The sequence below is a fragment of the Schistocerca piceifrons genome, chromosome 5 (genome assembly GCF_021461385.2).
Source record: "Schistocerca piceifrons isolate TAMUIC-IGC-003096 chromosome 5, iqSchPice1.1, whole genome shotgun sequence".
Classification (NCBI taxonomy): domain Eukaryota; kingdom Metazoa; phylum Arthropoda; class Insecta; order Orthoptera; family Acrididae; genus Schistocerca; species Schistocerca piceifrons.
The window spans coordinates 686,611,070-686,638,791 of NC_060142.1; positions in this window are offsets into that span (position 1 = coordinate 686,611,070).

Below are 27,722 nucleotides of genomic sequence, written 5' to 3' on the forward strand. Positions count from 1 at the left end.
TTTGTCTTAAAAATTAAGGAAGCAAGATAGATTAAGTAGGCTAATAAATGAGGCTAGGATGTTTAAATTTAAGTAGATTGGAGATCCGCTATAATCATAAAGATGTGAGAAGTTTCAACTGAATAACTGTACAACTATAGCGATAGTGTATCTCCAAATGGCAAGTTCAAAGCTCGTCTACTGCGTGTAGTGTAATTAAATTAATTCTCTCGCCCGAAATAATTGGCTTAGCCACGTCAGACTTTTATTGTGATTACTTACTTGTGTGCTGAATGCACATTTAAATTGAGAGCTTCATCGGCCATCAGCGAAGGAAGCAGTGATTGATTCAATAAATTGAAGTGGTGCATTACTAGCCCAGCGGCTAGTCGGGAGAGCCGATTTGATCAGGCGTTCCCTTAGCCGTCCGCACCGCGGCTTTACATATAAGAACGCTGCGCGAGAGAGGAAGGCCCCAGCTCTCTCCAGACGCTGAATAGCACTCCACCTGTGCCGGGAGTCGCGTCGCGTCGGTATCATTGCTATAAACAGCCTCGGATGCCGTAATAAGTTACTCGGGATACATGTAACCATGAAATCGTTTTCAAGTGAAGTGTTAATTCTGGGATAACTTTAATGATCTATCTTCAGTTTGCGTATGTCGTATTTTCATGTGCTGTCGCGGGACAAACATTCTACCATTATTTAGCGTGGCGCTTGATGAACATTATCATCAAATTATGGCGAGCTTTCACTTAAACATTTAATTAGGACCGTTATAGTTGCATCAGCGCATTAGACTCTGAACTGCTCTGGTAGTTGGATTGTGTGGATCCTTTTTTTTTATCTGTGACTTTCAGAATATAGCGAACGTTTTTACAGGATAGTTTTTGATTTTGAATCCCAGACAATCTCCGAATTCCTCAGAGCTATAAGCTGTAGCTTTAAGTGTATTTCTCAGATGAAGTGGGCACTAGGAATTCTAATTACAGGCTTCACGTTTTGCTAATCACTTTCTGGTTGCCAAAATTGTTGTTAGAGAGCCAGTGTTGAGAACGGCAAGACAACAGCATAAATAATAGGAACATTTATATAACTACATTCATTCCACCCGCCGCCCCACATATGGTTAATCGGCCGGGAAATGCATTTTTTCTACATTACATTCTACAACATTTATATAACTACATAAATTCCACCATCCGCCCCACATAGGGTTTCATACACCTATAAGTACGGTTTGTACGCTGTGCAAAATTCATCGAAGAAGCTCTCTTACTTATGAAGAAAAGTGTGCCTATAGCAACAAATGCAGCGAACAGTAAGTAAAAAAATGATGAAATTTCACATGTAAAAAATTATTTTGTTATGTTTTTGAACTTCCACTGCTATGTGTGTCAATCCTGAATTCTTCTTCGTCATGCTGTCGAAGTTTTATAAATTTATTTGCAAAAGTGTAGACAGTGGAAATTAAAAAGCCCTGTGGTGACTCTCCTGCTCCAAGCCAGCCTGTTTGACGCCCTACCTCCCCTTAAATAACTAGATAAAATAAATAAAATAAAGATTTCGGGCTGTCCTCATTTGAGGGCACACAGGTCTTGGAACTGTTTATCCTTACACTTCTTACTAGAAAAGTGACAAGCGATAGGGATAATGCTAATAATAAGCTCAAAGTAATAATTCAAAATAATTATTTGTTTTACAGCAACTCACATTATCCGTTAGTTTTAACCCAAAAACTTTTAAAACCAAACTTTACTTAAGGCATAATATGATATTTGGGAAAGCATTCCATAGAGGACGTAGCATTATACTTCGCACAATATGTTCTTGACTATCCTTTACAGTTCTCAGTTTGGCATATCATTTGATTTTCGCGCTTGTGGATGACGTGCTGCTTCTGGCCATATCGCATGCGTCATACATTAGTCCAGGCAGATTAGACGACTTTTGGTTAGACTTCTCTTAGTGGACCTCATTTCAAGACCTTTCTTACTACTGTCTTGTGAACTCCTTCACTGGAAGCGACGCTTCTGTATTGCACATCTTGAAGGCCAGATATGCATTTACGAGTAGTACAACATCATATATCACTCTCGTGAAGAGGCAACAGTACCACATCTTACCACGTACTACAGTTGTATGTTTCTGTATTAGCCAATCGTTATGATCGACGCCTCGCAATGAAATTCTTGTAGGTGTTTAGTGCATGAGGAACACTGAGCTTTTCTTCCTGGGATTAATTCCAACCGTGGGCTTTCTCTGTAAGGAGCATGCTGTCAAAATTTGTTAATATCATTCCATGTTGTGACCAAAGTTTCCTTCTCTATATCAAATACGAAATCAAAAAATCTCCTGACTTCCTTTTTCATTACATTATCTGGTAACAGGGAGCACTTCCTTGCTCTGTTTTGTCTTATGGTTCAACTTACATTGAATCGTAGTTCCTTCAGTCGGACTAGCAGATCATGTGTGGTGAAGTAATTGTCAAATAAATGCTTTGTAACTTACGCTCGTCATAATGGAAACATGATCAGAACCAATTTCTCAGTCTTCTGATTTTTCTCATAATACAACAAGAAGTTACTAGTGTCAACCCCAGTATTTTGTGCCACTAGTTTGTGCGACAGTGCTCGATATTTATGAAGTGTTGAATATTTTTCCAGAAATGACTTTTAGGCCTATGTATGAAAACTGGGAAAAGACTTATTAATGTATTGTAACTCATTACTATATTTTGAAATGTAAATAATTTCCAACAACGTTATATGTTACTACTTTTATAACCAGTTTTCTAAAAAGAATAATCATATAACAAAAGATAATACCACTAAAAGTATGTATTGGCATTATATTGTCTGTGAAACTTTCCGTCTTCTATAGTTCTCTATGATGTATGAAGCGGATGAGATGGAAGATAAGCTGAGGTCCGTTATTTTAAATATTGTAAAAGGTAGTCTAAACAATTAAAAGAAAAATATATCGTACAATTTACTAAATGGGATTCTGGTGTACGGAATTTTTACTCGTAACTAGATAAACAACACTGAATGTTTTAAATTTTGTGTCCGCAGCAGTCCAGACTGTGCTTTGTCTGCCGCCATTACGTGAGCGTATTGAGCGGCAATTTCTTACTGCCGAAATAATCAAACATTAATTCTTTCGATCGATATTACAATATTTGAACCAAGAGGACAATAACCCACAGGAATTACTTATTTTGTTATTCAATCAGTGAAAATAACATTCAGTAGAACAATATTAGACTTAAAGTAAAAGCAATAATTTTTGTGGCTGGTGAGTAAGATTCATTTTCCTCAGTCTAATTTATCACTGACTTTAAATAAAAATATTTACCACACCAGTGTTGTTATGGGCCAAAGTTGTGGTGTGATATATTAATTATTTGGTGCATACATTTTAAAATTGCTTTCATGAATTAGTAAAACAGCGTTTCAATTGTTACTTTTAGTGATAAGTTATGACCAAATAATTGATTATAGTTGGTTCAGCAGCACATACATAAGAATTATCGGAGATAATTCATTTATTTCATTTAAGACTGTTATTCCTGTTGCTACATTTTCACACGTTTTACAATAACACATACACAGCATCACAACTACTTTAAACAGAACAAAATCCACTACAAGTTGTAACAGTAACCATCAATAATTCATAGGGCCCACAGTTTATACCCAAGCGTATAGGCTTGAGTATGATAGACTACTTTATAGAGTAATTTCGATAACGAGCTCCTCGTCAAGCTATGAAGGCGAAAGGGACGTATACCGACCGCTGTGTCATCCTGTGCCCAGTGGCGTCGTGCGGTTGCCGTATGGAGGGGAATGTGGTCAGCTGCAGTCGCCAGTACTCGGTCAAATTGCTTCTCAGCTGGCATCAAGAGGCTCAGTGTACCATGTGCCAGTCCTCCCACTATGGAAGAACGCCTGACAATACCGTGAATAGCACCCACGTCCTCCACATTGCAGTCATCTTTGCTGACCACTGAGCTACAGAGGTGGAGACTGGGTGATGTCCCTAGCACCTCACAACTATTTCTTCAACTGCTAGATTCCCCCCACCCCCCACCCCCCCACCCCCAAAAAAAAAATCCCAATCTCTGATACTTCTGTACTAGAACCTCTGCTAATGGCTTTATTTTGAAAGATTTGTCACTTTTGCTTTCATTAGCCTTTTTATCATCATTGATGTGAGACGCAGATTTGAGTTCAAGACATCTGTTACGACTCAATGCATATTTCACTATTTGAACACCAAAATTAGAATCGTCAAAACTAATGACCTCTTCCACTGGACAATACACGATTTCCTTTAATAGAGAACCCGGCAAATACACGAATTTCATTAGGTACAACTGACAAATCTATTTTATTTCTACACTCCCTAACAAAATGGTTCAAATGGCTCTGAGCACTATTGGACTTAACTTCTGAGGTCATCAGTCCCCTATAACTTAGAACTACTTAAACTTAACTAACCTAAGGACTACACACACACACCCATGCCCGAGGCAGGATTCCAACCTGCGACCGTAGGGGTCGCGCCTACAACCGCTAGGCCACTCCGGCCGGTTCTACACTTCCTACCGTACGTTTCAGTTTCCTCTACAAATATCCTTACAACTTCTTCTGAAAAAACTCCTTAGAAACCTGTAAGGAAATGAAATCGTGCATCTTTTCCTTCAGTTCACACGACGTACGAGAAGCTCTCTTTCCTATGTGAGGAAATGAAAATTTCAGAGCCTCTTTATGGACTCTTTTAAAATAAATATGAGGAATGTCTCTGTTGTCTCTTTCATATAAAATGTCAGTATTGCTTTATTGCTTATACTGTTATTTCCTGGCTATATATATATATATATATATATATATATATATATATATATATATATATATATGTGTGTGTGTGTGTGTGTGTGTGTGTGTGTGTGTGTGTGTGGATGTAGAGATAGTATATCCACGTCTGTTTCTCCAGATAATAGGTATTTTACAGCCTAAAGAACAGTTCTTGAAATCTAGCGCCTAATGACAAATAAATATCAAAAGACTGAAAAACATAACACACGTAGTTCTCAGGGCATATCTCGTGGAGAAAAACAGCTGTCTAGATAATATGCTTTAAAAATGCATGAAGTATATTGGCAGTAGAGTATGGAATGAGGAGAATAGAAATTTGTGGCGGACTGAGTATCGAACCTTGGTTTTCAACTTCAGGCAAGCGGTCGCCTTCACCTCTTTGGCTATCCGCGCAGGACTAACAGCCACACATAAACTTCCATACGACTCATTCATGTCCCCGTGTACATTGCATCGTCCTTCGTAACAACACAGGAACTACAATATCCTTTTACTAGCCGATACGAGGCAACGACTTTCAATTAAAATATCCTCGCTTATTACGGGTATTACGCAATGTGTACGAGTAAAGGGTGTGACGCATGAATCACGACATAATATGGAAGACTGGGTCGGGCTGGGGGTCGTACCTGGATTGGCAAAGCGATGACGGCGACCGCACGTGTGAAGTGGGACATCACAGTTCCGTTGCCGGACCTGCAGAAACTTTCGTTGTCCTCATTCCATTATACAGATGACAGTTTCCAGTATTGGCAACTGCAAGTACTATCTGTATATTTCATGAGAAATGTATTGGCTGCATGTCCGAAGGAATATTGCCACGCGGGATTAGCCGAGCGGTCAGGGGCGCTGCAATCATGGACTGTGCAGCTGATGCCGGCTGAGGTTCGAGTCCTCCCTCGGGCATGGGTGTGTGTGTTTCCCCTTAGGATAATTTAGGTTAAGTAGTATGTAAGCTTAGGGACTGATGACCTTAGCAATTAAGTCCCATACGATTTCACACACATTGGACCATTTTTTTCCGAAGGAATATTGCATCATATTCATTAACAATGGGGACCGATGGCCCTAGTAGTCTGTTTCCCTTCAGTCCCACTAACAAACCAACCAACCGTAACAACAAAGACACTGCAATATTGTACTAAAAATTGGATGAAAAACAATCTTCACCACAATAAAATATTTATTTGCAGTGGTTACCGGTTTCGATCAGAATGTATCCATCTTCAGACCATTTACACCATAGCTCCGTTGACACCTTCTCCGTTCACCATTACCATCATGGTTCCGCAGATCTCGTCGTACGCGATGTTTTCATCAGCTCGTTAAGGGGGGCCGACTTGGAGCAGGAGAGGCGCCACAGGACATTTTAATTTCCACTGTCTATACTTTTACAAATAAATTCATAAAACTTTATCAGCATGTCTAGGAAGGATTCAGTTTTCACACTCGTAACAGTGGAAGTTCAAAAACATAACAAAATAATTTATTTTACATGTCAAATCTCATCAGTTTTGCTCTTACTATAGGTACACTTTTCTTCATAAGTAAGAGACATTCTTCGATGAATTTTGCACAGCACACAAACCATACTCACAGGTGTATGATACTGTAGAATTTTCCAAATCTGTTAAAAACTGCGGTAAGAATTCAGATAATTAACTACAGAATTTCAGTTTTTTTTTAAAACGTGAAATTTGAAATATAACAGCTCATTCATTTTTTCGTAAATTAAAGAATTTCTAGAGTTTCATGCACCTGTAAGTATGATTTGTATGCTGTGCGAAATTCATCGAAGAATCTCTTATACTTATGAAGAAAAGTGTACCTATAGTAACAAATGCAGCTAATATTAAGTGCAAAAATGATGAAATTTCAAATGTAAAAAAAAAAAAATTGTAATGTTTTTGAACTTCCACTGGTAAGAGTGTGAATCCTGAATCCTTCTTGGTCATGCTGACAAAGTTTTATGAATTTGTTTGTGAAAGTATAGACAGTGAAAATTAAAATGTCCTGTGGTGCCTCTCCTGCTCCAAGTCGGCCCGTTTGACGTCCAATCCCCCTTAAGTGCATTCGGTAGCACGGCACAATTGCTTGTGTTGCGTGACAGATGAGACGAAGACGTGAACTGCAGCTAACAGGCAGCCAGATAGGCCACACGCCGTGCGTCACTGGCGGCCAACTACGCAGCGGCACAGTAGTGGAGCACGAGCGACGCGATCGCCGCTTTCATCCGCCACGGCAGGCACAATCTGGCTTATCGCCATTCAGCGCCGCGGCGCCGCGCTGCCTTTCGCGATAGCCCGCCTCCGACAACATACGCGCACCTCACCTGCCGCGCTACCAGCCGCCGGCGAACGTTTTGTGCGGCTCGCAGGCGTTCTTTGATGGCCCGGCAGAGCAATAACACATATCGCCAGCGCGCCGCCATTCACCAGTTGGCAACAAAGACGTGGACGACAAAGCACCGCTTGTTGTGTCGCCTGCACTCGCCGCCAGCTGCCTCTGCGCCACAATTCGCGCCCGCCTGCGCTCCGGCTTGCGTTTAGTCGCTCAAATGCCAAACACAACCTGCACGTCTGCTGCGCTGCTATTCAACGTCCCGTTCCAGACTGCACTGCCGGGAATACGCTGAATGGAATTAGTACTGTCCGCACTGCACTCCTTGTCTGGCAATGGCACGATATTGGGACAAAAAAATTTCAATGGTTCTCTATGGCTTTTTCTTTCGCATCATTTTCAGTTTCATGTTGACTGGCAGATAATAGTGCCATAGTCCATTGGTCCCGCAGTCTCCTTCCGTCTGCTGCACAACAATAGTGGCTGCGTCAGACAGTCGCAGAGTCTGCACACGCTCTGCTTCCTTTAACGTCTGATCTGTGTGTCCAGTCCCTCGTATCCGTCCTCTACCTAGCACATAAATAGGCGAAGAAATCCAATTCTGTACGGCTGCACAGTAATAGTTAAAATTCAATGTAGACGTTAATTACCATATGCGAAACACAAGTAAATATCTCTCGAATTGGTTTAAAGGTGCCGACAATCCTCCTCTGTAATGTAAAAAAAATGGCGAGAGCTGAGAAGTTCATGTTACAACACCATAACTATGTCGATGATCATACATTTTCTACTTGTTTTACGAAGCTTGTTTTATTAGTTATGCTGAATATTATTCTTGTAGCCGGCCGCGGTGGCCGAGCGGTTCTAGGTGCTTTGGTGCTTTAGCCCGTAACCGCGATGCTGCAACGGTTGCAGGTTCCAATCCTGCCTCTGGCATGGATGTGTGTGATGTCCTTATGTTAGTTAGATTTAAGTAAGTCTAAGTTCTAGGGGACTGATGACCTCACATGTTGTCCCATTGAGCTCAGAGCCATTTGAACTATTTGAGCCATTATTCTTGTAAAAATGTTGACAAGTTAAAATGCTATTTGCTGTTTAAGAAAGAGAATACGCATGGATGTTAACAGTTTTCACATAGGCACTCTGGCCTAGTCAGGGAGAAACTATTGTCAAAGAGTGTAATTAATTTGTAAAAGCATTATCAAACGTTCAAATGTGTGTGAAATCTCATGGGACTTAACTGCTAAGGTCATCAATCCCTAAGCTTACACACTACTTAACCTAAATTATCGTAAGGACAAACACACACACCCATGCCCGAGGGAGGACTCGATCCTCCGCTGGGACCAGCCGCACAGTCTATGACTGCAGCGCCTAAGACCGCTAGGTTAATCCCGCGTGGCAAATGCATTCTCGCTTGGCGTGCGAGCTCGCCAGCAAAGTACCAGTTCGGACTCGCGAGGAGACGATGGGTGTCGTTGGCTGTGGGTATTCGCCGGTGTGGCTAAGCAAAATTGCGGAGATAAAAAGTCTGTTATCGAAGTTCGGAACAGTGAAACCTGAAATGGTTGTTTTGGCGGGTGTCTAATAGGAGCAAGCTATGTGTATGGCCTTTATTGAGCACAGTACAAATGCAGCAAGATGATGATGATGATGATGATGATGATGTTTGGTTTGTAGGGCTCTCAACTGCGTGGTTATCAGCGCCCCTACAAGTTCCCAGCCTTTGCTTAACCCAATCTCGCCACTTTCACGAATGATGATGAAATGATTAGGACAACACGAACACCCAGTCATCTCGAGGCAGGTGAAAATTCCTGACCCCACCGGGAATCGAACCCGCGAAATGCAACAAGAGTACTGTGGGCCTTGTTATTGGCTATGGTATGATAAGAAGATCAACCTCTACCCTATTTTACCGCTAAATGAAGCCACTCGAGAAACCAACGGTATCATGAAGTGAAGTAAGATCCAGACTTTTATATCTAGAAGTGTAACACACTGACCATAGGTGGAATTTTATTGCTTGAATAACATTGTTTTCGTACATATTGTCACGTAAATAATTATCCTAAGTCATTATCCAAGTAATACCCAATCTATCCATTTATGAACCGAGATAATCAGAAAATGAACTGAAAGGGAAGTGAACAATAATTAATTAGATTATCAAAACATAGCTTTTCCGACTTTTATACAATTACGTAATAATTAAATCTCTGGCTGTAATGTGAATAATGTCAGAAATAGAATTATGCAAAAGCCACTGTTACTTCATTTGCTAAAAACAGAGTAACTTTCACAATAAAAAATTTGTACTAATAATACACGCAACGTTCACACTGAATTTATTGTCAAAGCACAATGGGCATTATTTATAACGTTTATTACAAAGAAATATCAGAGTAACTGCTAGGTAAATGACAGTCCTTACCAATAAGTAAATTCAAACAATTTTTCTGTTAGCTACAATTACGGTGAGTAACGTAACAAAAAATTTGTGTCTGGAGCCAGTAAACAGTCTTACTTCAACCGACCTTTGAAAATTAATATAATATGTAGTATGTGTTTGCTGTTTGATTGTTATTTGACTACTATGACGTGCGTGGTGTGAAGTACTTGAAAGTGCCCGTTAGGTACTGTTCCTACGTTATGACACCAGTAACTATTCTTATGTAAGATTGCATACGAATGTAAAGTTCAGTTTCAATTTAATTATTCTTGTTCCGGTGAGGAACTTGCGGCCATTGGTTATTTTCATTAATGACAGACATTGAAAACCTTTTTTTTCCAATTTTTCCACCAACTACTGTTCGTTAAAAACTGGTTTACATAATAACAATATGTAAAGTTAACCGAACTTTGGTTCTAATCGTCATTGCTAAAGTACTAAGCAGTTGCGATTCAGTTATAACTTCTTCTACTTCTTGGTATGGAATTATTCTTCGGAGTAAATGCCTTTTCCCCACAGATTAGGGACTGTAGGTACACGGTCATATAGAAAAGACTAATTAGCCGTAGATGTAGGAGGGTTATAATATCAATTGTAAGGTTGGTTAATGATGTCACATTGGCATCAAATTTGACCACAATTCTTCCCAACGCCACTGCGAATATCTCACAGGAGGGTCTTACCCACCTTTCTCTCCCTCTCTTGACGTCATCGTGATAGAGGTTAAAACCGCCATGCTGGTAGCTGAGTAAAATATTTCGGGTAGACCGCTGCTCATACCCGACACAAAAAGGCCTCACTCGGTCATATGTGGGCGTAATGAAAAAACATCTTCTGCTGCGTCGTTGGTTGCCACACACTGAGCATAATTGTTTAGCAACAAGACAACTACATTTCACGCCGCCGATACCATCTGACGATTCAAACGTTCTCTAAAGGCATCGTGGATCCTCAATGTCACTGACAGTGACAGCGTTCCTGCTGAGTGCAGACGTAGTTCTCTGGTTTACACGGTGGAATTGGTACGGTTCAGAGCCATTCGACACAAAATTTGAACACAATATGAAGCAGCAAGAGTTGATTATTTTTCTCGGCTCTCCGGTGACACGATCCGAGGAAGGGAACCGGTGGTGGGGCGAGCGTGGGGTTGGGCGGCGTGCGACATTGACACGTAGGTGACCAAAATAGCAGAGGGTTTAAGAGTCCTTCTACGATCCCGATGTCATACATAGGGGTACATAATCACATTTCGTCATTCCTCATTATTCCACTTCCTTTTAGACTGATACCTCTGAACGACTCTCTGTAACTTCACCCTGGTCCCGACTTTCATTGTGTTGCGTATCTATATGTGCTACTGGGTAAGTCGTATTATCATATATCTGATTTCGGAATCTCTGCCTGACTATGATGAAAGCCAACTGAAAACTTCCAACTCTTCCGAAACTTTATTTCTTGAACAGTTTACCCACTATTACTAACTGAAATTTAATCTAGAGCTCAATTACGCTACCTCCCGTTGTCCTACCACCCAGCCCATACTCTCCCGTAACTATTTCTTCTATTCCTTGTACTACGGAATTCCTATCTACCAAAGTCCATCGTAATCTCCTTTTAGATACTGAATCACCTGTTCAGTATCGTCATATAGTTTCTCCATCTCTTCTTCTTCTGCTTGCGACATCGAAATTTGGCTTACTCACTGTCCGACTTTCTTATTCATTACATATCCTAGTCCTTTTAACAATTTTCTGCTTTTGTTGATATTACCCTACATTCATCTGAATAGGAATCCATATCTTCGTTCATTTTTACTTTACTGAGGCCCACTGTATCAAGAGTGATGTTTTGTGTTTTATTCTTCAGATTATCTAGCTTTCCTACTGAGGCGCCCTGAAACACATCTACTAGGAAGGACAAGAAATGCCTGGGCTAATGGAGATTGAGCATCATTCGTTATCACATGTTACAATTTATTACCATTACAAAATTCAACATGAACCAGTAGATTTAAAAGGATGGCCAGCAAAACCAAAGGGTATACGTACCAATTTCCAAACTGAGAGGACTTTAAGTTACCAAATGTTCTTTGCATGAATGAGCATTTGAGAATAAAATTACGTTATCTTAACGGTATAAGCTTTAAATAAAAGTAAACAACTCTCAAAAGCTTTTACCAGTGCGTCTAAAAATGTACACAGGCAAACACTAACATCCATCTGAAACTTAACTGAGTACGTTCTATGACGCTTAAATCAGTTACAACAATAATATGTCTAAAGACGTATACAACAACTGCAATACGAAATTTAAAGGTGACACTTTCACAAAACATTCTGATCAACCTTCTGGTATTGAATGCCGTTCGCACCTGGTGGTACTCCACAAGAACGCGGCCAAGTCGTCCAAATTAACTAGTTCTAAAACGTACACAAGACAGTTATTACAAACACATTAAAATCGACACGTGCAATATAGCGTGGCAACAAACAGTTGGCCGGCCGCAGTGGCCGAGTGCTTCTAGGCGCCTCAGTCTGGAACCGCACTGCTGCTAAGGTCGCAGGTTCGAATCCTGCCTCGGGCATGGACGTGTCTGATGTCCTTAGGTTAGTTAGGTTTAAGTAGTTCTAAGTCTAGGGCACTGATGACCTCAGATGTTAAGTCCCATAGTGCTTGGAGACATTTGAACCATTTTTTGAACAAACGGTTGAATGGCACAATTTGGGGATTAGATTTATGGATTAGCTGCACGCCTTGCTTCAATACCTTTATGTCTTATAATACAAGAAATGACAAATAAATCATTCGTGGTACTGGTGATATAACAGATTTGCAATAAGTTAATACAGCTTTCCACCAATTAAAAGAAGGAAAAAAAATTGTTTGCAAGAGCCGCTTCCTGGCCTTAAATAAACAGTCTCTTTAATACTTAGCGATGACTGCAAGGCGACAGGTGGAGCGTTAAATGTCACACCAAAACTTTACGATGTTCACAACGGCAACATTTACTGAATGTAAGATCCTATGTCGTTATCGACTTGTTCGCCAAAGAACCAATGCAATAAACAGGAAGCACGTAATTAGAAGGAAGTTTTATCGCAGCCAGCTGAACCTTGACAAACAAATTAGATGATTTAAATAGCAAGATAATAATTAATGGCTATCGGCTTCTCTCAGAGGTCCGCCCAGTGGACGAGCATTAGCAATGTTAGCCAAACTTGCAAGGCAGTGGGCTGGTATAAAGTGTAATTGCAGTTAGAACAGCGCTGCTGCACTGTTAAATGACAGCAACAGCTTCAAGCTCTTCCGCGGGTATTAAAGAAGAGACGTAAACGTGCAGCTTGCAGTCCCATGGCGGTACATAAAGTAGAGCTCTGGCAGAGGCGGCGGTTTGCACCACCAGTCCTTGGATAGTGGTGGGAAATGTCTTTCTTCCCGTGATACCACCAACTACGATGGTACGCGGCTCACACACCCGTCGTCGAAAGCTCAGTCGCCAACCTGGGACCGCCAGTTTTCCAGCTAGACAGCACCCGTCTCCCTGGCGGACTGGCTGCGAGAGAGCCAGCTCGCCAAAGACCTCTTGGAATCCGCCCGTGTTCACTAAGTAGTCATATATGAGCGCACACTGAAGCCTGATGCAGTACGTCGATCCGTGACAAGGCTTACCTACCACGTTCTAACTTCTGACATCCGATCCATTGAAGTTCATGCTTTCGCTGATTGTTTTACTTTATTTTATTTTCTTTTTCTTCCAATTCACCTCCCCCCTTACGATCCTTTTCCGAATGGGGAACTAATCCGGGATGAAGGAGATATTCACTCAACAGCGGAGTGTGCGCTGATATGAAACTTCCTGGCGGATTAAAACTGTGTGCCGGACCGGTAAAATAAAAATGGCAGTACGCTTTCTGGGAATCGAACCCTGGTCCTTCTGGATGGAAAGCTCAAGTGCAGCCCTCAATACATGGAAACTGCCCAGATGCACTAGATAAAGGTTGCCGTGGTTTATTTATTTCGCTTGGGACGCTAAAGATCAATCGTAATTTCGTAATTAGTCATACAGATCGGCCCTAATTACACAACTATATGCATAGTACCACAGAAAGACTGCCCAAAATCACAATACAGCTCAAAAATCGAGGACAATGTGGAAGTGGCGTTATCCTGTTGGGAAAAGATTTCACAATACGACTTCGGCAGGCCGGAGTGGCCGAGCGGTTCTAGGCGCTAAAGTCAGGAACCGCGCGACCACTACGGTCGCAGGTTCGAATCCTGCCTCGGGCATGGGTGTGTGTGATGTCCTTAGGTTAGTTAGGTTTAAGTAGTTCTAAGTTCTAGGGGACTGATGACCTCAGAAGTTAAGTCCCATAGTGCTCAGAGCCATTTGACCCAATAAGACTTCAAAATAGTGGCAGACGCACTCACACTCAACCCTACACCTACAAGCTGGCAGGGAAAAGGCTGTGGGTGTAAGATACTATCATTACTCTTTTTTTTGCGGACATATATTCAGTTGAAAAGATGCTGTTGGTGGAGAGAGAGGAGTTTAACAAGTGTATTACCTATAAACTTAGCTGAGGGCCTTTATCTACTGATGTTCGACACCAGACTTCGCTATAGGCACCTGCTCGACAATCACTTTTGCTGCCCAGGTAGTTAAAGTCAATACACACTACCGCAACTGATGGAAAATGCATCACTGTTCTAATTATACATCGAAACTGTGAAAAACCAGCACTCATGCTGAATCGGTCATAATGCAAAACATGTACCGTGGAAAATCGTCATCTCAAAAGACTAGAGAGGGGGCAGTAGTTAAACGTGCATTCTCCTCAGTTGGCACTCATAAACTAACTAACTTGGAAGCAATGTTACACCCACCCACCCTCTCACGCTCCCTTCCTCTCCTCACTGCATAGGTATGGATAGAGGGGCGTCCTGTCTTGCTGCTGATGGTCCGCAAAGACAGCTTTCTGGTGGAATTGTAATACTCTCTCTAGTCTGTGGGAATCAGTCACAGATAGACAAGCAGCAAGAAGAGAATGCTTCTAGAAATCTCTTAAATCTATTTGTCTGAAACACTAGATCCATGTGAAACAAAACCGAAATTCCAGACACACTCTCTCACACACACACACACACACACACACACACACACACGCATGCTAGATCGTCCCCACATTGCCACTGCAAGCGGCCCCCATTTTGATATGGAGAGCACTTCTATTTAATGTCAAAGCACATCTTATCATTGAACTTCTGTTAAAGAGGAGAACATAATTGCGATGATAATAAAGGTTCTCTTTTCACGAAAATAGGCACAGTCCAGTTTCATTGAGTTTATGAGCAAAATCTGTACAGTTATTTCATTGCAGTGCAAGATACACTTCGCATCTTAGTATTTTGCGACAACCAACGAAGTACGCCACTGCCGATTACAAATCATCAGGCTAGACACGTCGACCTGCATAAAGTTGAGAAAAAAAGACTTGCACTATTTTGCAGCGGAAACTACCGATCCCCGCAGAATGGCCTCGTTATTTCAAAACCGCCATCAGATTAAAGAAAAAGAGAGAATTCAGACTGCAACAAGTCAAAACGGTATACGACTACTGCTACGTACACTGTCCTACACTTAATTTTTCTACCATGACTTCGAGGTGTGTCTCAGCTGCTAAACTGCCATTAACACATTTTGATCCTTTCGCTCTATCAGAAGGCTGAAAATTGCATGGTGTTAAGTATGCAGCTCCCATAATTCACAGGTTGGAACAAATAAAACACAAAAGCGATATTTCTCATTGGCAAAATTGTGGAAGACATAGCAACAAATGGAAACTGGTAGAGTTTGCTGGATTTTAGAGCGTTTCCAACAACTATCCAAATGTGATGACCGATACAGCTAACCTCATCTTCCACAGCAACGGGTTAACGGATGTCTCGGTGTTCTGTTTCGAAGACTACTGCTTCCTCATTTGGCAATCATGTACATGATTACTGTTATGGTGTTCACCATCGCCAGGAGGTGCCATTCGCAACACACGCAAGTTAGTAGAAATAAAAAGAGGTACCGTTATGTTATTGGTTAGAAAAGTAAAGAAAAAATGAAAACATATAGAGGGCATTGCAGCACTTGAAAATAGAAAGAGTCTGCAGCATTGAGGAACACTTCCAAACAAATGTCGGTTGGTGATTACCTCTATATTTAAGCACATGTTCCACAGTGACAAGTAGCAGATATCCAAAGGTTCCACCGGGCTCCCTCCATCTCAACCAAGTGGTCTCAGTCATTCTTTATGCCATAATCAACAGTATACCATTGGATGGATGGTATGGGAAAGACACTGTTGATATAGTATGATGTACTGTAATATGCACTGCAGCTGATAACTTGATCAATTTTAGCAATTTTACCAGTTGTTCCGTAATTGCAATGCCAGCCAATGACACGGCAGAATGCTTCCCAATTTCTGTACCACTGCTGATTCACCCCTCCACTAGTTTGCATGTAACATGTACTAGATTGCGAATGCAGCTAGATGACCGTGCAGTATACCCATTCCACCACATACACCGAAGTATACCAGATAGTCAGTGTTCTATACCGATGCAGTTAGGTTATCTACATATTTCCAACTGATGGATCATAATGCAGAATCGTCGATTCCGACTGTTCATTTTGCTCTGTGTGGATGGGCATCACACACTAAACTAGTGTAAGCTGTCGGGCAAATCCAACACCTTCTATGAAAACCCTGACATGGTAGCAAATCCGGCAATATGTCACATAGCTCCAAATAAATACTGCCATTAAATTAACCAAAGTAGTACGATCAACGAGTGAGCAAATGGAATACCACAGACTAACACAAGAACGCCTAAATGCATGTCATACCTTCTCACCGTGAAACAGACGCAGTTCCGAGGGGAGAAACGAGAACAGAAGCTGAGAGCAGAGCAGTGTAGGCTAGAAGGCCCTACGATAAGGGACAGACACCCACGTTGCCAGCCGACCGCCAGGACCACCCCCCAGCCCATGTTAAAAGCTAGAGCCCCCCAGAAGAACAGTATAGATCTTACGCTAACACTAAACGGGCCACACAAGCTGCAAGTTTTAGTGTAAGACTATACGCGTGTCTGTTATGTAGCAAGCATTAAAAACAATGCCTTACCACGAAAAGTATAACGTTTCTCATTGGATAGACAGAGTTTTTGTAGGCGGAGCTTAAGGTTAACATTGAGACGCTGATTGATCAGTTGAAAACAGCCAGATACCTTTTTCTTAAACCAACTTCAGTAAACAGTAGTAAGGATAAGTTCGAGAGAGTTGCTACCGAGACAGTGAGGTGTGTGCAGCTGCGACGCCTGCCACCCCTGACTCTGCCTAACAACCAGCAAGGTAATGAATGCACGCAATGCCGCATAAGAGCGCATAAGCCTTCACTCAGAACTGCAGAAGTATCATCTCTTACATCCCCTTTTTACGTAATACTAACCTCGATCGTCAATTAAACTTCGTGGTATTCACATTTGCTACTTCAAGTTAAAGTCTGAAACGCGATGACTTTTCTGTTATATAATTATTGAGAAGCCACATCAGCCAGTGCAATTTATGACAAGTTAAATAAGTTATTAAAGATAATTGAGGGTCACTGTAGACCATTTTTGATTGTTTTCTATTCATGAAACCTAATTTAAACCTAGATTATTGATGTGATATGGCATAGGTCATCCTTCGATCCATTATAGAACTACGAAACCCACTCAGGGAATATTCGTTCACATTTTTGTTGAACGCAGTTGGTTTTTATCATCCTGTATTAAAATATTTCCTTTTGTCAATAGTACAATTTATAAACAATGTTTTGTGAGAAGAATAAAAATTCCAGTGGTAAACTTAACTGCTATTTCGACATTATTTTACCAGCTAACAAAAAAATGGGAAAGCCTTGAACCCCCTCCACTAAATTTATTTAGTATTAAGATTCTTTTACAGGGAGTGCAGTGGAGCTGACGCTGAAATCATTAAGTATTTGATTATATCATCGCTAGTCTGACTGAACTCTTCTGAACTCTACATGTCATGTGTGGTCTAGCGTCTCCTTACCAGCAGCAGGTCCCACGTTCAAACTAGTCAATTCCCTAAAAAACACGCTGAGAGCGTCGTTGCGCGATAGTGGTAGGGAGATACGACTTAGAACAAAGAGACACCGTGCAGAATGTTAGACTCGCATTCGTAGGATAAAGTCGGCGATTAACAGATCCCTCCCACATCATGCTGGACCCGTCCTCCCTGCAACACCACTCTTACCCACAGAAACCATCCAAAAACACAAGATCTCTCCAGATGCGTGCATGTCGAGGAGGACAGGACCTCTTATCGGTGTATAGTAGATGCGAGAGTGTTGTGGTGATGTAAAGGTTAAGAAGAAACGTGTGCTTTGTACGTGATGGAGCTCCAGACGGATGGAATCTGAAACATTTCAGGTAAATCTACGGTGCTATCAAGTATGAAGTATTATTTCACTGTCTGGAGTCAGTACCATGAAGGTACCGGCGTGAGGGAAATAATCCTATAGCATAAACACACTCTCCGACGGCTACACGGTTCTGCACCTAAAAATGCTATATTAGCAAAGACATACAGTTTCTAAAGTATCACTCGTGCAAAATGTCTTAATACTCTAATGCAGGCTACGTTTGCCCAGAATCAGACATGCAACCACCTCGGAAGTTTCTATCCCATCACTACGGTGACAAACTTTAAAATGATAAAACTAATTCCGTCTACAATATTCTGGTGCTCTAGGATAGCATCGTCAGTGTATATCAACCGCTCGAGCTGCGTATAAGCCAACTAAAACGTAGTCCGGAGACTGCTATTCTGTCTCTTAGTAAATTAATGGATTTTAAATGTCTTTTTAAGTCGGAAACGCATGTGCCCGGAATCACGCTTCCCACATCAGTCGTGCGTATCGTTAGTAGCAGTAGTATTGGTTTTAATGGACGTGACTGTGTCTTACTAGGAACAGAGCGAAGAAAAACCGATATGAATAGCTTCGATAGGTGATACATTGAAGTACGGCACACATACTGCTGCATGAAAACGCACCCGAAGAAGCAGCAACTTCATGCACGGAAGTAGGCACCACGATCAGTAGCCAAAGGAGATGTAACAGTCTTATAGCTGTTTACAGAAGCACCACCAAAGCTCTGGTAGCATTTATCTTGCACAAAGAAGTCCTGGTGTGATTTTAGGTAGTTTTGTTCAGTTGTAGGATAATATAGCAATTTCGCCCTAATATCATTTCTCTCGAGTACACCCAATTCACACTATTAAAGGCGACACGTGTGACATCGGGTCGGTCTCCTAGAGAACACTCTTGGGAATAGCATCCGTTTGATAAAACGATTGATTCTTCTCCTTAATACATAATGAATAACATTGTTTATGAGAACCAGCCGTAATTCCGCAATGTATATGTTCGACTGCATGTGTGAGAACACAGTTATGGATTGGTATACTTATGATTTACCAGCTTTAATATGGTGCCTCTGTGTAATACTTACGTCACATTTGTCGGAGAATGCGTTACGAAAACCCACGTAGCTCTTTGGGGGCGGGGAGCTGTTAAACGTTAAAGCAGACAGAGCATAATTTTTACGCTTTTCTCGGTCTTTAGTGTTCAGGTACCCGAAACTAACTCAGTTCCCCGAATTTCGCAGTACTTTATCTCTAATTTTATGTGTTCTTAGTCAATTTCAGTAATTTTGATAGGTCTTTTCGCGATTTTACATATTCCGTCGTATTTCCATAAATTTTAGGTTTTTTCCATCAATTTATCGTAATTATACAAATTTTTCCCCGACATTTACCGATTTCACGTCATTTTTTCATATTTCTTGATATTTTTCCTCATGTCTATGGTCATATTGCCTGGACACCCACGAGTTGTTTGATTTTATACGAGGATATTTGCGTGTCTTATACACCAGCCTCCTAAAATACCCTAACAATTACTCTCTTCCCGAAGATCTGCTTGTATCCATTTTGCATTGGAGGATATTGAAAATTATAGTAACACTGGCCTGTAAAGTTTGGAAGGTAGGAGACGAGGTACTGGCAGAAGTAAAGCTGTGAGTACCGGCCGTAAGTCGTGCTTCGGTACCTCAGTTGGTAGAGCACTTGCCTGCGAAAAGCAATGGTCCCGAGTTCGAGTCTCGGTCGGGCACACAGTTTTAATCTGCCAGGAAGTTTCATATCAGCGCACACTCCACTGCAGAGTGAAAATCTCATTCAAGATAACATACAGATAATGGGGGAGGATAAATTAATAAACGATCCACACCTCATAGAAAACCATAGGAACGAGCATTTTCCAGGTATTGCAGATAACTTACAAGACTGCATTCTCAAAAACCAATACATCACCTACGTATAATTATGCACTTAGTACAATAATTTTTCTGCGAACCACAGAGTCTGACGTCAGTTTAGCTGTACGAAATGTTAAACATAAAAAAAGCAATAAGGTTAGATGAAGTACCAACGTATGTGCTGAGGCAATGTATACAGAAGACACAAACTTACTTTACAGTCATAATAAATGAATTATTCACATTAGAGAAACGTATATGAAACAGATAAGGGTTATACTTCTACTAACGAAATGTAATGTTAACGACAGAAAACTACCAGTCCAGGTCCCTGTTATCACTATTTTCAAACATAACGGAATAAATTGTGAAAGATTAAAGAAATATTTGAGTTAATAAAACCTTTTGTGTGAATGAAAATTCATTTTCCGATATGGTAGAAGTCATATAAGAGTTTACAAGAGTAGTATTTACGCTCTTGACAAAGATACGTATTCCATTGAGATATTTTTAGACTTTTCTAAGGCTTTCGATGCTGCTGTCCATAAGAGTTTTACTAAATAAGCTACAATAATTAGATGTGTAGCTAATCATTCGTTCATAATACACCTAGCAGAGAGAGTATGGAGAGCCAAGGTGACACATTTCTCAAATAATTGCCAACTCTTAGTAAAACACTTATCAAAACCAATATACATTTATACAGGAGTTCCTCAGAATAGTATATTAGCGTCTACACTGTACCTGACATAGACCAGTGACTTCCCATATAGTGTCAGCAATTATCAAGGAAATTTTTACAAATGGTCAAAATGCAATAAAATGAAATTTATCATAAAGAAAACGATGCTATGATTTCGATTTGAAGCAAGAAACATTGTTAAATTAAATGTAGATGTTACCGCTACAGACTACATAAAAAACACAAAATTTAGGAAATGCATATTGATTAGAGCCCACAAAGAAAGTTAGCAGTGTCACAAGAGTCCTTTGCCTAAGTATTGTAATCAGTGTTTAGCAGCCAGTGCCTTTTATTTACATACTATTCATATCTGCACCCAGATCTTAGCAGCGGAATTCTTTTCTGTGGAATAAATCTACAAAATGTGAACGGAATTTTAAAACTGTAGAAAAGAAGCCATAAGAATAATAACCCGAAACTCGAGGCTATTGTAAACGACTGTTCAATACACCGGAAATTTTAACTACACTTATGTTCAGAAAAAACAGAACATCTTGAACGACTACAGATAGGACGTTCATATTCACAGAACATGTGGACTAGTATGTTCTGCAGATATGATCAGCATTTCAGTCACTTTTGTTCAGCATATGTCGTGTTGCCTTCTCCTCCTGTAACATCGTGGCATCTTCTGTGTGAGCGGCCCGATATTGTAGGAGGAGTAGGCGTAACCGCCTTAGTCTATAAAGCAATAGACAAAATTTCTATTAATACCGAGAACTATGTAGGTGCACAAGTCATCCTGCATGGTCCATCAGTGTTCTGTGGTGGACTTCTTAACTTTACCCTTAGCAACAGGGAACAGGGTCCGTCATTGACCCTAATAACTGTTCCATGAGTGATGACACCGACGTGTATAAGGTGCAAATGGCGACATTTAGTGTAGCAATCCGTGCTGCATTCTCATGGTTCCTAATTTCATATTTGGTGGTTGGCATTGGGTCACAATGATGCACACGTCATTTCACCACATCCCACACATTTTCGACTGGCGAGAAGTCTGGTGATATGGCCACCCAGGACAGAAACCCGACATCCTGGGTCACAAAGAAGGCGCACGTTCGTGCAGAAACATGTGGTCATTTCTTGCTTATCAATGGTGTCTAGGGTGTTGTGCAGAAAGGGTATGGCAATGGGCCACAGATTGTCAATGATACAGGTCACACTGGTCACAGAACCCTAGACATGCACCAATTGTGACTTTGGTTGTACTCAGTAACACCCCACACTATAAGGCTTTGGTTTGATAGTGTACAATATGTTACACTGTTCCGCTGTCGCGCCACAGCCGCTGACGACGCGGATCTGCCCTGCCATGCCATTCGGATGACGTGTCTATTTTCTTGGGGGGTGTTATGAGTGATGCGACCTGACACATCTTCTCGTGTTCTACGGCCTTTGTGAACCATTCTGAAGGCACCCTTTGCACTACCGAAACACTTTGACCTAACGAGCAGCTATTTCCTCGGGTAGATGCATCACGTTCGTTCCTGCCAATAACGCGTCTTCTTTGTAGCTCACTGATTTGACCGTACGGTTCACGCATACGTCTGCGAGGCATGCTGCTCGTCTGCTTAAGTAACAGTGATCCAGTACCTTCCGTTTATTACGACAACGATAGTCGCAGGTACATTTTACTGGTGGGTGGTGTTGCACCGTGATATCGATGTTGACTTCGATCCTGCTGCCGACATGGTTCAAATGTTAATAAGGACTGCAGAACATGCTAATGTATTTGTCTTGTGAACATGAACATATCGCTAATCGTCCAACGTGTTGTCTTTTTTCTGAACACGGGTGGGCAACGTGTGTGTACATTTACAACTCAGTTGTAGACATCAAACATCAGACTACACTGCAGAAATATCCATGACCATAGAACAACAGCTAGACTGAACTTACACTTGCCGGCCGGGGTGGTCGAGCGGTTCAGGGCGCTACAATCTGGAACCGCGCGACCACTACGGTCGCAGGTTCGAATTCTGCCTCGGGCATTGATGTGTGTGATGTCCTTAGGTTAGTTGGGTTTAAGTAGTTCTAAGTTTTAGGGGACTGATGGCCTCAGAAGTTAAATCCCATAGTGCTCAGAGTCATTTGAACCATTTGAACTTACACTTACCATGAAGGAAACTGGAAACAGCATTATCTACAAATGAGTAAAACTGTACAATAAATTTCCCACTGTGACATAAGAGATTTCCAAGCAAGCGTTAACTGAAAATACCTATTAAGGAATTTAATTAAACTTTCAAGGATTAGTTACGATCAGATAACGCAGAGTAGGGATTTTTATTACGGTCCTTTTCATTAATGGTGTCACCAAGCCCACATTTACGTTGGTAATACATCCACTACTAGCTCGTGCACCTTATATCACACGTAAGACAGCCTGAAATGTGCTAAGTCCGACCCGAAATATTACGAAATTTACACAGGCGATACACTGTTACAAAACCAAATCACATTCGGTCCTTTTCAGTGGATTCTTCGAAAGAAGATGCTCGCCAAAATATTTTGTACACGCATACGGAACACGCCACGCAGAATGTTCACAAAGGCCGATAGTTTCATACGCGGTTTATTCGGCAACCAACATTTCAAAACATCTCAAAACTTCACCGAAATGTCCGTAATTGCATCTGCTAGCACTGCAATTTAAACCGACCGCGATTTAGCCGTCATTTCCTCATCTTACAGATAAATTTTTCGGACACATTTAATAAGACCTTCTCGTCCGACAGCGAGTCCATGACTGACTAAATGCCGTCGCTCACAGGGCATATAACTCATTCAATTACGCGGGAAAGGCTTTTCTCTCATTAGTTGATCAAAATGATCATCCAATCAGATTAACTTTTCATGATCAATTTCGCGCGCAAACCGCTTTACTCCAATCAGCATTCGCAGATGCATCTACGTCATTTCATACTGCAAAATTTCACAAAATATTCCACAAAACCAAACTAAACGAAAATCAAAAGAAAGCTATGCTTGAAATATACTTTACAACTAATTACGCTCTAACTACCTTTCTGGCTGCTTAATACAAAAGCAAACGCTCGTAGACATACGTCATCCACCAGTTAGGGCGATTCACCATTTTCAGTACATCCTGGTTACGTAATACTTGCTAGTTACGGATGGTGTAATACATCATTAAATTGAAATTTGACTTATGTCCCCACATTCACACTCACATTCACTCTCATCTCCACCCACCCTAACACAAAATATAAATAACAGCTTTTAAACCATTATTTCCATTACGAAAGCAAAATTATTACAAGTTTAGAATCAAAATTCCTTAGAAATAACTTGTGCGCACTGAGAGTGCTCTTATTGTTTTCAGATAACAGAGAAACTTAAACTGGCATGATTCCTATCTGAATTCACTTTACTAGGTGTCGGCTAAATATTTTTTTTATAGGTTTGGTATATTTCCAAAACTATTAAAGTTACCCGCATGAAAATCTTACACACAGTTCTTCCGAATTATAAAAGTTCCTATATAAAATTTGGAAACAAACAGATCATATTTAACATAGTTATTTAGTCTCTTAGGTGAGATGAATAAGTGATTTTTGTACGCTTCACACAGGGCAGTTATCACGTTCCGCACACCGCGACAGATGGCATTATGACGCCAGCAGCCGACCACACAACAACCGGGGCTGGAGGCTTCATTGCCAGCCTCCAATACAGCTTGACCTAAAGGAATAAAACTTACTGCAAAACTCTGCAGCCGTGCAAATAACTGCGACGTTACAATGTCATGTGAAAAGCACTCGTTTCCTGCCCATGCTGCCTTACACCTTGTGCCTGGTGCTGGGTGTTGCGCGTAGCTAATGATGGTGGCAGACATAGAACTGTTTCTTGAGTAGGTGCTACTGCAGTCTGTCCCCTTCCTAGGTTCCCGGTTGTAGGGTCACTGCTGGGTCCAAAGATTGCTGGCAGCTCCGCTGTGGAGGTCTCTGCAGGTCTGCCCAGTCGAGGGCCGACAGTGACGGATCATCTGCCACTCAGCTGCGTGCTGGAGGGCGGAGCCGGAGGCGGCTGTCCGGAAAGAGTCGCCCTCTGAAGGGCCGGCTGCCGGCCCTGGACAAACAGCTCAACTCTCCCCACTGCCAGCGCGCCTCGGGGTAGAGGAGACCATCGCATCAGATATGCTAAACAACACCAGAATGTTTGTACAAAAGGGTCCGCCACCAGAATCTTGCCATAATACACAAAGTAAACAGACAGAAACGCGAAGAATTGTTTAGGGTACGTTTCCAGACGTTTCAGAGAAATCTATTGATAACAGCCGTAGTCGTGGTCGAAACAACATGTGCCGTTAAGGATCTCAACGACCGATTCTACTTCGTTCTTTCATTAGTTGTTCATTCATGTACTGGCAATTTTAAACAGATATGAGACACTTTGCGATTGCTGGCTTTCTCGGCGCATTTCAGCTGTGAGAACTTCACGGGTTATCAGCCGAGTGCCGTCGTCTTCTCGTCGCAACGTTTCAGTGGATTGTATATCCATTATCTTTGCCTGAAGATGATGAATGCGCAGTCCTTTGAAACGTTGCGACTAGAAGACGACGCCACTCGGCTGATAACCCATGAAGATTTCATAGCTGAGACATTTTTGTTTTATACAGCAGCAAATCGTGGTTAATAATAAATCAATGTGCAGGTATATAATAACTTAAAGGTCAAGACAAAGATATTTATTAGACTACATATTCACGGCCCGTACTATACTCTTTATGCACACTATGAACCTATAATTTTGGATGACGTCGGACGTCCCCACCCTTTTCTTTTGCGTAACAACTGTACTGCTCGGGAAACTGGGTACTGAATTAGATTTTTAACACAGGAGGTTAACAGGAGTTCAGCGGTTTTTCGTTACAAGTCTTAACACACTTAACCTCCTAGCAGCAAATACTCCTGAGCTAATAACGAGGATCAAAAGAGATAGAGGGGTCAGTGAACACAACGTTGTCGTAGTGAGATTAAATACCGTAACCCAAAATTATCCAGAACTAAACGAAATATATACCTACCCATTCAAAAATGACGCTTTCTTGAGAAACAATCTCCGCTCATTCCAAATGAACAGTGTGTGCGTAGACCAGATGTGCCTTGAATTCAAGGAAATAGTATCGACGCCAAGTGAAAGATTTATACCAAATAAATGAAGAACCGACGGAGCTGATCATCCTTTGTACACAAAATGGGTGAGAACACTGTTGCAGAAACATCGAAAAAAGCAAGTCAAATTTAAAGGAACCCAAAATGTCCAAGACTGGCGATCTTTTACAGATGCTCGAAAATTAGTGCGGACATCAATGCGAAATGCTTATAATGCTTTCCACAAGGAAACTTTGTCACGAGAAGTGGCAGAAAATTCGAAGAGATACTGGTCACGTGTAAAGTATGCTAACGGCACTACACAATCTGCGCGGTAGCAATGGAAATACTATCAACGACAGTGCTGCCAAAGCAGAGTTACTAAACACAGTCACCCGAAAATCTTTCTCCGAAGCAGACGAGGTAAATATTCCAGAATCTGAATCAAGAACAGCTGCCAACTTGTGTAACTTAGAACTAAATATTCTCGAAGTAGTGAAGCAACTTAAATCACTTACTAAAACAAGTCTTCCTGATAGTTTACCGAACACGTTTCTATCAGGATATGCTCACGGAATAGTTGCGTACTTAACAATTGTATACAACCCATCGTTCGACGAAAGATTCCTACCAAAAGTCTGGATTGTTGCACAGCTCACACCAATACTCAAGAAAGCTAGTAGGAGTAATGCACTAAATTACAGGCTCATACCATTAACGTCGATGCAGCAGGATTATGGAACATATCTTGTGTTCGAATATAATGAAATACCTCGAAGAGACTGGTCAATTGATACACAGTCAACACCGATTTAAAAAGCATCGTTGACACATCTAGCTCTTTACACACCCGAAGTGTTGAGTGCTTCTGACCAGGCATTTTAAAATGATTCCGTATTTATAGATTTTCAGAAGGCTTTTGACCACACAAGTGGCTTGTAGTGAAATTTCATGCTTGTAGAATATCGCCTCAGTTACGTGACTGAATTCGCGATTTCCTGTGAGAGTCGTTACAGCTAGTAGTAACTGACGGATAGTTATCGAATAAAAAAATAAATTCTATCGTTCCCTAGTTTTATAGGCACTCTGCTGTTCCTAATCTATGTAAACGATTTACGAGTCAATCTGAGAAGTCGTCATAGGATGTTTACAAATGATGCTGTCGTTTAACATCCAGTTAAGTTGTCAGAATATCAAAAGAAATTGCAAGACGACTCAAAAAAGGTGCTTCTATGGTGTGAAAATGGACCCTAAATAACGAAAAGTGTGAAGTTATCTACAACAGTCGTATAAGGAATCCGTCAAACTCAGGTTAGACGATAAATCAATCAAATCTAAAGGCCGTAATTTCAGCTAAATATCTAGGAATTACAATTACGAACAGCTTAAATTCGAATGAGCACATAGAATATGTTGCGGGAAACGCAAACCAAAGACTGCTTTTTATCAGTAGAACACTTAGAAAATGCAACAGATCTACTAAAGAGACCGCCTACACTACGCTTCTCCGTTCTTTTTTTAATAATGCTGCGCAGTCTGGGATCCTTACCGGATAGGATTAATGAAGTACATCAAGAATGTTGTATTATCGCGAAGTAGGGGAGAGAGTGTCACTGACATGACACATGATTTTGGGTTGACGTCATTATAACAAAGGTGTTTTTCGTTGCGCACGAAATTTCGATCACTAACTTTCTCCTCCGAGTGCAAATGCATTTTTCTGAGGCTGACTTACGTAGGGAGAAATGATCATCATAATAAAATAACGGAAATCAGAGATCGCATGGAAAGATGTAGGTGTTCGCTTTTTCCCCGCAATCATCGAGATT